Consider the following 12,300-nt stretch of genomic DNA (forward strand, 5'->3'; position numbering starts at 1 on the left):
ATCTTTAATAAAATGATCAGCGTTCTGCTCCACCAGGTGTAACAACTGAGTTTAACATCCAGGCATCCATGAAAATGGAATTTATGACATTTAACGGAGTTAGAAGTTAGCAGGAAGTTAGCTCGCTAGCTTCCACCTAAATACAATATAGCATGTCCTGACTGCGGGGTTTTGGAAACAAATTAAAATGTACAGCTCTGTTATCACTTCCAACATAAATGAAGACAGAAAACTAAACAGCAGTGACGTTTGTAGGGTTACTGAAGTTTGGCTAGCTGGTATATAATGATGTGCTACGTGACCGCTAGCGACACAGCTATTTTAGCATAATATAAACAAGCTAACTTTTTTTCCACTTGATAAAAGTTAACGTGAGTGTTCTCGGTGGTCAGGAACAAATGTAATTGCATGGCAGGATGCTGTAAAAAGACCAAACTTCAGCCAGGAGAACAACTGAGATAATCCATCCACAATACGAGGTTAGTCATTCATATACTGCTGCATGGGCTGTGCTGTAGTTACATCGTAAGGTTTTAAAAACTGAGCTTAAATAAATGATTAGTGGTATTAAAAGCCGAGGGAGGTCAACGGTGATCACTGACTTTTTTAGGAGCTTTTTGAGATTAAATAGAAGAAAATACAAAGCATTAAACATGTTAACAACACAAAAGCCATATTAAACGCAGACTACTTTAGGCCCGGAAGTAGGATTCGTCACGTCATCACTTAATAATCGGATTACTTTTAATTCTAACTGCTATGACGCCTTCCAGTCAGGTTTTAGACAGAACTACAGCACTGAAACTGCTCTGACCAAAGGGTTTAATGACATATGTCTGAATACAGACAGTGGAAAAATGTCAGTTTTAGTTTTACTGGATCTCAGTGCAGCATTTGATACAGTTGACCACAACATATTACTCAAACGAGTGAAGAACTGGGCAGGTCTTTCAGGAACTGTACTAAACTGGTTCAAAACCTATTTAGAAAACAGGAAATACTTTGTATCAATAGGTAACTTCACATCTGAGCAGACAAGTATCACATGTGGAGTTCCCCAAGGTTCCATCTTGGGACCCCTTCTGTTTAACATTTACATGCTCCCACTGGCACAGATTATAAAGCACAACAAAATAAACTATCATAGCTATGCAGATGACACACAAACATACAGTGGCTTGCAAAAGTATTTCGGCCCCCTTGAACTTTCCCAAATTTTGTCACATTACAGCCACAAACATGAATCAATTTTATTGGAATTCCACGTGAAAGACCAATACAAGGTGGTGTACACTGTCATGGTCCTGGGTGATCCAGTGCTTTACTATTATTATTTTCTAGTTTATTCTGAATTTGTATTAGTTCTTTGGGTTTGGTTGTCGTGTTTATTATCCCTACCTGTGGTTCTCTGTGAATCTTCTGTGTTACTCAACATTAAACTGTATTTCTCCGCGTCTCTCTGCCCAGCATTCTTCATCTGCCATCTCTGTATATCTCCCGCTGTCCTCATGTTTTTCAGGTTTGTTTGTTAGTTTTCCCAGTTTAGGTTTAAGTTCAGTTCTGCCCTCACCTTTGTTATTTTCACTGTAAATAAATCTCCACTCGCATCTCCACTGCCATCTGCAACTTGGCAGCATCAAAGCAGGAGTCATTCCACCACACGACTGCTGACCCAGCCGTGACATACATGTGAGAAGTGAAACAAAAATCATACATGATTTCAAACATTTTTTACTGCAATAACATAATAATAACTACATAATAACTGCAAAGTGCGGTGTGTGTAATTATTCGGCCCCTTTGGTCTGAGTGCAGTCAGTTGCCCATAGACATTGCCTGATGAGTGCTAATGACTAAATAGAGTGCACCTGTGTGTAATCTAATGTCAGTACAAATAAGGCTGCTCTGTGACGGCTTCAGAGGTTGTCTAAGAGAATATTGGGAACAACAACACCATGAAGTCCAAAGAACACACCAGACAGGTCAGGGATAAAGTTATTGAGATATTTAAAGCGGGCTTAGACTACAAAAAGATTTACCAAGCCTTGAACATCCCACCGAGCACTGTTCAAGCAATCATTCAGAAATGGAAAGAGTATGGCACAACTGTAAACCTACCAAGACAAGGCCATCCACCTAAACTCACAGGCCAAACAAGGAGAGCGCTGATCAGAAGAGCAGCCAAGAGGCCCATGGTGACCCTGGACGAGCTGCAGAGATCTACAGCTCAGGTGGGGGAATCTGTCCATAGGACAACTATTAGTCGTGCACTGCACAAAGTTGGCCTTTATGGAAGAGTGGCAAGAAGAAAGCCATTGTTAACAGAAAACCAGAAGAAGTCCCGTTTGCAGTTTGCCACAAGCCATGTGGGGGACACAGCAAACATGTGGAAGAAGGTGCTCTGGTCAGATGAGACCAAAATGGAACTTTTGCCAAAATGCAAAACGCTATGTGTGGCGGAAAACTAACACTGCACATCACTCTGAACACACCATCCCCACTGTCAAATATAGTGGTGGCATCATCACGCTCTGGGGGTGCTTCTCTTCAGCAGGGACAGGGAAGCTGGTCAGAGTTGCTGGGAAGATGGATGGAGCCAAATACAGGACAATCTTGGAAGAAAACCTCTTGGAGTCTGCAAAAGACTTGAGACTGGGGCGGAGGTTCACCTTCCAGCAGGACAATGACCTTAAACATAAAGCCAGGGCAACAATGGAATGGTTTAAAACAAAACATATCCATGTGTTAGAATGGCCCAGTCAAAGTCCAGATCTGAATCCAATCGAGAATCTGCAAAGAAGAATGGGCAAGAATTTCAGTCTCTAGATGTGCAAAGCTGGTAGAAACATACCCTAAAAGACTGGCAGCTTTAATTGTAGCAAAAGGTGGTTCTACAAAGTATTGACTCAGGGGGCTGAATAATTACGCACACCCCACTTTTCAGTTATTTATTTGTAAAACACTTTTGGAGTCGTATGATTTTCGTTCCACTTCTCACGTGTAAACCACTTTTGTGCTATATAAATGAACTTGCCTTGCCATGAGTTCAAACACTTTATTAATAAAGTTTGGAAATAAAACAGCACGCACTTTGTACATGATCAGTGTGGCAGTGAAGATTACTAAATGGTAATCTTAAGTGTGTTATTTAAGGTCTGTACCTGTTGACAATTACTAAGTGTAGAAACAGTTTCTGTGAAGCCCACTCATTAAACGCTATTAAAGACAAAGTCACAGGGAAAGTCCTCTTAAATGTGGCCACAGAAGCTGGTCACCCAGTAATGTCACTGTTTTATTCTGAGAATTTAGATGTGGGCGGTGCAAACCACTAATAAAACCGACACCCACAGGTCAACAGGAACGAAACTGGTGGAAGATCACGTCACAGAGAGTCCCCGTGCTCAGCCAATGGAAATCCTTTCCACACACCGAGGGAACATTTATCAATAAAACATATTCAAATACTTCTCTGTATGTAATAAAATAACTAACTTTACCTTTCCTGTCACTATTAAACAAAGTAGTGCAAGTTTCCAACAAGTCAACAAAAGAGTGAAACAAAAACATTCATTCAAACAGATGCATTTAATTCTCCATGTTTTTATTAGAGATGTGCAACAATCCAGTTGAACACTGCTGCCCTCAGCTCTGGAAATATCGCTTGCAATAATACACAAAACTGTGTTATTAGAAAACTGTGAAAAAATATCAAAAATAAAAATAATAATTAGTAAAATGTTTCCCTTCAGTGTTAAATGGATTGATATTACAGCAGCTTATGTTTAAGGTTAAACTCATACACTTCAATTCAATTCAATTTTATTTATATAGCGCCAAATCACAACAAAAGTCGCCTCAAGGCGCTTCATAGATACTTGTGTTTCATGTCCAACATCATATTTAATAAATCATTTGTTTGTAATGGCTGTCGTCTGAGGTTCTACGATCTCTAAAAGGGAAAGATTAAAAAACAAACAGTTGTTCATGAGCTCAGAAATACAAAACCCACATCTTGATTTTATTTATTGCTATTGGATAAATAATATATGTTGTCTGACAGCAGAACAACACTTGTTTCACAGCAGCGTACTGCTGCTCCTACTGCTACTGCTGTTAATACTACTACTATAAAATGTCAATACTTGTGGGATGACTGTTCATATATTTCCAGTTTGTAGTACATGTTATCAGGTTTAAACCCATTACAGACACATTAAGCTGTACAACAAACCTCAACATGAGAAAGGAAGCTGCTCACCACAGCAGTCTGTGGTTGTCGTGTTTCCATCAGTGTTTATTTTTGTGTAAATACATCACCAAACAGCCCCTAATTCAGTGACAAGCTACAGTATATAAGATGAGCCGCTGTCACACTTTGACAAGTTCATCAGCTGGTAACAAACCTGTTCACCGCTCAGATCCAGACTCAGATTTGGTGCCTTTCAGCGTCTCAACATGTGTTCGAGTCTCTCCACCAGCCGCCTGATTCTTCTGATCTCCCTGAGTGTGGTGATGCTCATCTCTGTATCAGGTACAGGTTTTATTTCTCTGTTGCGAAATAGAATAGAATAGAATAGAATAGAATGAATAGAATGCCTTTATTGTCACTATACAGTTGTACAATGAGATACAAAGCAGAAAGCTCAGTAACAGCAGCTAAAAATCTGTTTCTTAACACGGTTACAAATCTATCTGGTCTTGATGTAACTTTCTTACAAACGGTAACAGAGCAGCTGTTTCTGGACAAAATACAGTCAATTACATTTAATAAAATCTATATGATTGATTAAAGCCAGTTGTAGTTTTTTGTCAGTTTTGTGATTTTTGGTATTACACATAATAACTTGATCAGTAAATTATTTATACAACATCTGAGAGTTGAGATTGTTTCAGTCTCCATGATATCTTAAAGGGTTTGAAAAATAATGACAATGTGTGTGATGATGTGCTGCAGGGGCTCAACACGTGGGAAATGCCTGCTATAAAACATATTCTAACAGTGGTGTAATAAACATGTCTACACCTAAATGGGCAAAAAACATCATCAGCTGCGTTGAAGACGACAGACATGGCTGCCTTCATGGCTATGAGTAAGTAGAACTTCTAAATAAATTTAAACCAAATAAAATGTAGAAATGAATTCTTGATTAAAAATCCACAAACACAACAATGAAAATGAGATTTGCACTGAAACCTTGATGTAGCAGATAAATGTTCCCCTCTCTAACATACAGCACTACTGTTTGCTCTGTGATTGTTTCTAATGTGGTGACGTTGGGGAATCTGTGAGTTTGTGCTTATGAGCTTGGAGGAAACCTGAGCTGTTCTCTCACAGCATAATGCAAAATGGACCCTGCACATGTTCAGTTAACAATAAAGTGAAAATGTCGAATCCTTTGATTTATTTCCCTCTCATTATAAACTTCTTTTTTATTCCAGGGTCAAAACAAGCAGAGGAAGAGCATTGTTCCTCAGACCAAACACCGAGTGGCTTAAAAGGAAAATAAATGAGGTGAGAAACAAATTATTTATAAAAATGTGGACACAAAGTTTAGAAAAACCAGCAGTGACTTTCTGGCAAATATGTGAAGATTATAATATAGGTAATAAAACGACACTGTGTATATCTGTCTAATGGTGCTTCTTCTTTTCATGTCACCTTCTCTCTTTCACCACCACAGGGAACTCTGCTGTGTCCTCCAGGAATTTCTAAATGAAGATGATGGAAATGATGAATCAAAGTTGAAGTAAAGCATCAACGGGAACCATTTCTGCTGATTTATTAGTTCACACTTTTACAGAAATATGTGTTAAGAAATGTTGATTATTTTTGTAAATTATTCATATGACCTAAAAACAGTCTTATATATTATATTTATTAAAAATGTCATTAAATATGAATGTTGGAATTTTTTTTATTCTGTCTTCAATCTGAGAAGAAAGATAAATCAATAAAAGCCTTTAAGTTCAGATTTATAATGGTGTGTGTGATTATTTAGTATTTGCTGTAACAACATATTGATCATGATGATGTCACAATCACAGGACACCAGGAGGCACAGACGTCAGAAGTAAAAGTAAATATTCAGAAATCACTTGGAAAGTTCTTCACGAATACATAAACCATCAACACAAAGACACATGATCTGAAATCTAGAAACACAAAGATGTTCAGCTAGAAGATGAACTAAACTGGATGAAAAAAATTAATAATAATAATGGATTGGATTTATATAGCGCTTTTCAAGTCACCCAAAGCGCTTTACAATTCCATTATTCATTCACACACTGGTGGAGGCAGCTACAGTTGTAGCCACAGCTGCCCTGGGGCAGACTGACAGAAGCGAGGCTGCCATATCGAGCCATCAGCCCCTCTGACCAACACCAGTATGCGGTAGAGTAAAGTGTCCTGCCCACGGACACAACGACCAGGACAGAGAGCCCGGGGATCGAACCGGTGACTTTCCAGTTACAGATGCGCTTCCCAACCTCCTGGGCCATTGTCGCCATTAAAGTAATGAGAAAGTTGCAAAACTGAGGTGCTGCATGTGAGATATGTATAAAATGTAGCTGTATACAAAATAAAATAACTAATATAAGATGAAACCTACAACATCATCTTGCAGCAGATGGTGTCACTGTGTTCAACAATTCAGCGCAACAATTTGCACAAGGAGATGCTGTATAGGAGAATAATGCAGAAGAAGCCTTTTCTGCGCACATGCCTCAAACAGAGTCGTTTTAGCTATGCTAAAGCACATTTGGACAAGCCAGCTTCATTTTAGAATAAGGTGCTGTGGACTGATGAAACTAAAATTGAGTTATTTGGACATGACAAGAGGCGGTATGCATGGAGGAAGCAGACGTTAAGTAAGTAAAAAGATCACGAAGTACTTCTCAAAGGGATGACCAGTGTTGGTCAAGTTACTTGAAAAAAGTAATCAGTAACTAATTACTGATTACTTCCCCCAAAAAGTAATCCCGTTACTTTACTGATTACTTATTTTCAAAAGTAATTAATTACTTAGTTACTTTTAAAAAACACGATTTATAACCTGAATAGGTGATAAAGCGATAGATCTCTCAGCCCAATTCTACTTTTTCTGCATAATCCATCATACAAAATGTAACCAAATGGAAAAGTCTCTTTTTTTAACTTGTTTTATCCATTTTAATCTTTTAACTTTATGCATCAAGCAAAAATTAAATTATATGCACCATTCTCTGATTTGAAGAAATTAGTTTAACATTTAAACCTATTTTCTGCACATTCCAGCACATAAAATAAAATATTTTTTGTGTTTGCACTCAGTCTTTCAAATAGATGCAAGTAAAACACAGCAGAAAGTAAATGTTAGTCCTCATAGGGAAATATTTCCTCTGCATTTAACCCATTCACCCAGTGAAGCAGTGGGCAGCCACCAATGTAGCGCCCGGGGAGCATTGTGTAGGGACGGTACCTTGCTCAGGGGTACCTCAAGGTAGCCATTCAGTGGAGTTGAACCCCCGACCTTCCGATCATGGGGCCACCACTCTACCTACTGAGCTATCCCTGCCCTGTTGCTCTTTTTTCACCTGTAAATCAGGAGTGGGGTAGGCGGAGGTGTGCTCTGGTGTAAGTGTGGCGCAGCGGTCAGTGGAAGAATCCGCGAGTTTCTCTGTGAATTTCCCATTACGTCGTTGCGCACTCGGAGCTTGTTTAGGGTATTTTTCGGTGTAAAGAGAAGTTTTCTTCTAATGTTTTTGTCACTTTTTATGGAATCAAACTCAAAGTAAGGTCAGTACTTCCAAGCTTTAAACGCTGCATGCTCATACTCTCTCCCGCACTCGATATTATCCATTGTTGATCTGCAGACAGCTGTTGTCACGAACGTCGCACTCGCTTACGTCACTGTCATGAGACATTCTCGCAAAAAAATCACGGTTTTACTAACGCAATAACGCAGCGTTCCTACGGGAAAGTAACGGTAATCTAATTACCGTTTTTGCAATAGTAATCCCTTACTTTACTCGTTACTTGAAAAAAGTAATCAGATTACAGTAACGCGTTACTGCCCATCTCTGGGGATGACAGAGTATAAAACGTTAAAAGTTAACAAAATGCAATTCTAAAAAGATGTGTTTTAGTTGTTTTTTAGAAGAGATCACTGACTGCACAGATCTTAAACTCCGAGGAAGAGTTTCACAGTCAAAAGCTCTGTCTCCCTTGGTTCTCAGCTTTGTATATTGAATAACCAGTAGGCCCTGATCACATGATCGCAGGGACCTCCTAGTGAATGAAATGAATGCATGAATAACAATCTCCAGTTCAGAACGAGATACAATAGGGCTTGATTTAGAAATGTGTCTTACGCTGCTGGCAGGCCGTTTGATTCTACTAAGTTGGAAACAAAAGGTCCCTCCTACCACATCAGCGTTAATACAAGATGTATTGAGACACTTGCAGCTGGAAAGAATTAAACTCCTACTAAAGGGGAGGTTGGAGGAATTCCATTCAACCTGGCAACCTTTTATAGATCTCTTCAATACTGTACAGATATAAAAGATCACTGAGCCTCATTGGTAGTTCGATAAATAGCATCCTCTGTCCAACGTTCTTTCGTTGTTTGTTGTTGCCTTTTTTGTTTTGTTTTTACTTTGTTTAATTCTTATTGTATATATGTAATCATTTATATTTGAATCTTAGTTGCCTTTATGATAAAGAACACTGGAAAACCAAATAAAGAGATTTGAGAAATGTGTCTTAAATAATAGAAGCAGGACTGAAACAGAGATTTGATATGAACATCCAAAGTAAGAGCAGAGTCACAAATTGAAGAATGGTCCAAAATACCTTCAACAAGAATCCAGACTGTCATTGGAAGTGATAGGAATCAATTAGAGGCTGTTATTTCTGCAAAAGGAGTATCTACTAAATATTGATGTAAATTTTCTGTTGGGGTGCCCAAATTTATACAGCTGCCTAATTTAGTTTAAATAACTATTGATAGAAACTTCATTTCACTGTGTTGAGGTTTGTTTTAAAGATTACGAAATGGTAATCTTAAACCTCTAGTTTAAGGTCTGTTGACAACTAGGGATGGGTACCGGTATCTGGTGCCATGATGGCACCAGTTCTGACATAAACGGTAGTAACCAGACCGAAAAGCAGCGCACATTTCAGTGCTTTATTTTGGTGCTTTTTTTTCCTGAGATGTCATACTCTTTGGATTTTAGCCAATCATTTTACCTTTGCAAGCGTAGTAGGTGGGCCCAGGTACGTACATTCTTTTAGAGCAGAGCTACAGATTAAAAATGCCCAAGGCGAAGCGGTCAAACGTCTGGCTGTACTTCACAGCAAAAGATGCAAACTCAGCAGTTTGCGACAAGTGCTTTAAGCTGATACTGTCAAAGGAGGTAACGCCTCCAATCTGATGAAACACCTGTCGATGCACAGCAGGTTTTTAAAAGCCGAGAAATGTATCGTATTGTGTGAGACCTCACACCGTGCACATCTACTGTGGGTGGTTTGCCTGTTATCGGACCCGGAGTTAGCAACATCCCCCAAAAACCCGAAGAGGAGAGTCCTGGCCCCTAGCCCTGCCAGTGTAGCAGAAATGATAGAATAGAATAGAATAGAATAGAATAGAATAGAATAGAATGCCTTTATTGTCAGTATACAGTTGTACAATGAGATACAGAGCATCTCAGTGTAAACATCCTGGGGGGGAGGTACAGTTCTGCAGCGCTATGTACATATGGACAGTATTAACATAGGGAAAAACATATATATATATATAAAATGTACAATATACAAGCCGTAAGTAATATGTAATAAATAGGGTTATGTATATACAGTTGAGTTATTGCACATAGATGACAGATGATGATGGCAGCAGCAGCAGCCGTTCTTCTCTGTGTGAGTAGCTTAATGTTGTTTGTGTGTAATTTACATTGAGTAGGCTAACCACATTATTAAATTAACGCATGTAGGGTGAACTAGCAAACACCGTAGTAGTTACATGCGGCTGTCTCTTGTTTGATGGCAGATACTTCACCCTGGCCAAAAAGACTAAAATGACCAAAGAAAAAGTGGAAAACAGCTAAACATGAGAGGTTTTTGGACAAAGTGTGTGTTCTTCATTCTTTAAGCACCGGTTTGAGCACCGTTTAGGTACCGACACCGTGTCAAAGGTATCAGTTTGGTACTGGTATCGGATAAAACCTAAACGATACTCATCCCTATTGACAACTACTAAGTGAAGAAGCAGTTTTTGTGAAGACCACTCATTAAATGCTATTAAAGACAAAGTCACAGGGAGAAGTCCTTTTGAATACAATTAATCACTGGACAGCTGGACTGAAACTTGCAAATTAAAAACATAATGCATTTAAGGTAACCCGTTTTCATTTTTATTTAAGAAGAGAATTTGTTCCACTGTGTGATGGCCGAGTCTGCTTGTTTTCATGGAGTAATTTCTCCTGCCTTAAAAAAAGAAACCCCTCTCAAAAGAGGCTGGAGTGCACAGAAACTGGTAGAGATGCAGGTATCTGGTCGTCCTGGGTTTCACAGACTATCAGCTAAAAAGAATAAACACATTAAGTTGCTGCACATTTGTAGAATAACATTTAAGATTACTTTATAAATAAAATATATTTTTTTATTACATTAAATGTAAAGAGTCAAATGGAAGTCTTTGTAAAGTTATTTCATGATATTTATATTATGAAAAGCAGATTTTTGACAATTTAAGGTTTTTACATTTTTAGATAAAATAAACACGCAACAAACAAATAACAAGAACACAAAACTGGCAAACCCAACCAAAACTGACCAAAATCTACCAAAAATACTCCCACATGACAGAACCTCTCCTCTGCCTCTCTGGCTCCATATCTCTCAATAGAACGATCTGTGGTTTGCTATCTCTCACCATCAGAACACTCCACAAATCCTGCGAATGATTCACTTCCTTATAAACAGTGTTGGCGAGTTATTTTGAAAAAGTAATTAATTATAGTTACTAGATACTTCTTCAAATAAGTCACTTAGTTAGTAACTGAGTTACAAGATTCTGAAAGTAATGAATTACTTGAAGAGTAACTATTGTGTTACTTTAAAATACGTTTAACCCTCTGGGCTCCAGGAGATAATTGGCCATTTTTAACTACTTTTGATTTTACCTCCATATTTCACCTTTACAAACGATTTACTTTGCCTTGTTTGGCATCATTCTTTTCAGCACAACCTCAAGTGTCTGAATTTACAGTTATGTTTTCATTTTGACATAATGTACTGACACAATTGATCTAAAATCAGACAAAACCATAAAATATATTATATATTTTACTGTAACAACCACAAACATGTTTAATGAATCACATTTCATAATTTTAAATGCAAATATTAATTGACAATTTTAAAATCATATGCAAAAGTTTTGCAAACAACAAATATATATGGTTACAATAATAAATCTGAAAATGATAAATTACTTGACTCCTTAGAAGAAATAAAGAATAACTCCTTACTAAAAGATAAAATGGTTAGAACGCAGATTAATAAATTAATGGCTCATTATGGAATAAAGCTAACACAGAGAAGTCCTTTTGTACCAATTGGGAACTTTTTAAATTTGAAGCATGCAAATTCTTGAGAAGATATGGGAGTCAAATTATTAAATCAAGGAAAGCTGAAGAGGAAGAAGTGATCAGCAAAATTGCCTCTTATTACCAGAAATCCCCAGAAGAAATCTCAGAGGAAGATAAATTAACTTTACTAGACCTTCAAAATAAATTGGACGGTTTATATCGATGCAAGGCTGAGGGTGCTTTTGTAAGATCCAGGAAGATTCACCAACGAGCTGAATCGGTTCTACGCCCGTTTCGAGGTTAGCCAGGCGGCTAATGCTATCTACCGCCTGACTACCGAGGACAGTGACGGCATCAGCGAGAGACCGGTGACCAGCATCGCGGAGCATGACGTCCGAGCGGCACTGAGGAGAGTGAACACAAGGAAAGCGGCGGGGCCAGACGGCATCACCGGCCGTCTGCTGCGCTGCTGTGCTGACCAGCTAGCAGGTGTGTTCACTTACATCTTCAACGAGTCCCTGGCGAAGTCTGTGGTCCCCACATGCTTCAAAAGATCCACCATCATCCCTGTGCCCAAGAACAGCAAACCCTCATCCCTGAACGATTACCGGCCAGTTGCACTGACCTCGGTAGTAATGAAGGTGTTTGAGAGGCTGCTGAAGAACATCATCTCCTCCTCCATCCCAGACACCACAGATCCGCTGCAGTTCGCCTACAGATCCAACAGAT

The 12,300-nt window shown here is 38.7% G+C and overlaps 1 long non-coding RNA gene across 1 annotated transcript; it reads left to right on the plus strand.

Annotated features, from left to right (window-relative positions):
* Positions 1 to 4,972: 4,972 nt before the first annotated feature.
* On the plus strand, positions 4,973 to 5,726 carry LOC113029429 (uncharacterized). The gene is made up of 3 exons (XR_003273408.1): positions 4,973 to 5,090; positions 5,440 to 5,512; positions 5,682 to 5,726. It is a non-coding gene; the product is annotated as an uncharacterized LOC113029429 (long non-coding RNA).
* Positions 5,727 to 12,300: the final 6,574 nt, after the last annotated feature.

Source organism: Astatotilapia calliptera, chromosome 9, assembly GCF_900246225.1.
Source record: "Astatotilapia calliptera chromosome 9, fAstCal1.2, whole genome shotgun sequence".
Lineage (NCBI taxonomy): Eukaryota > Metazoa > Chordata > Actinopteri > Cichliformes > Cichlidae > Astatotilapia > Astatotilapia calliptera.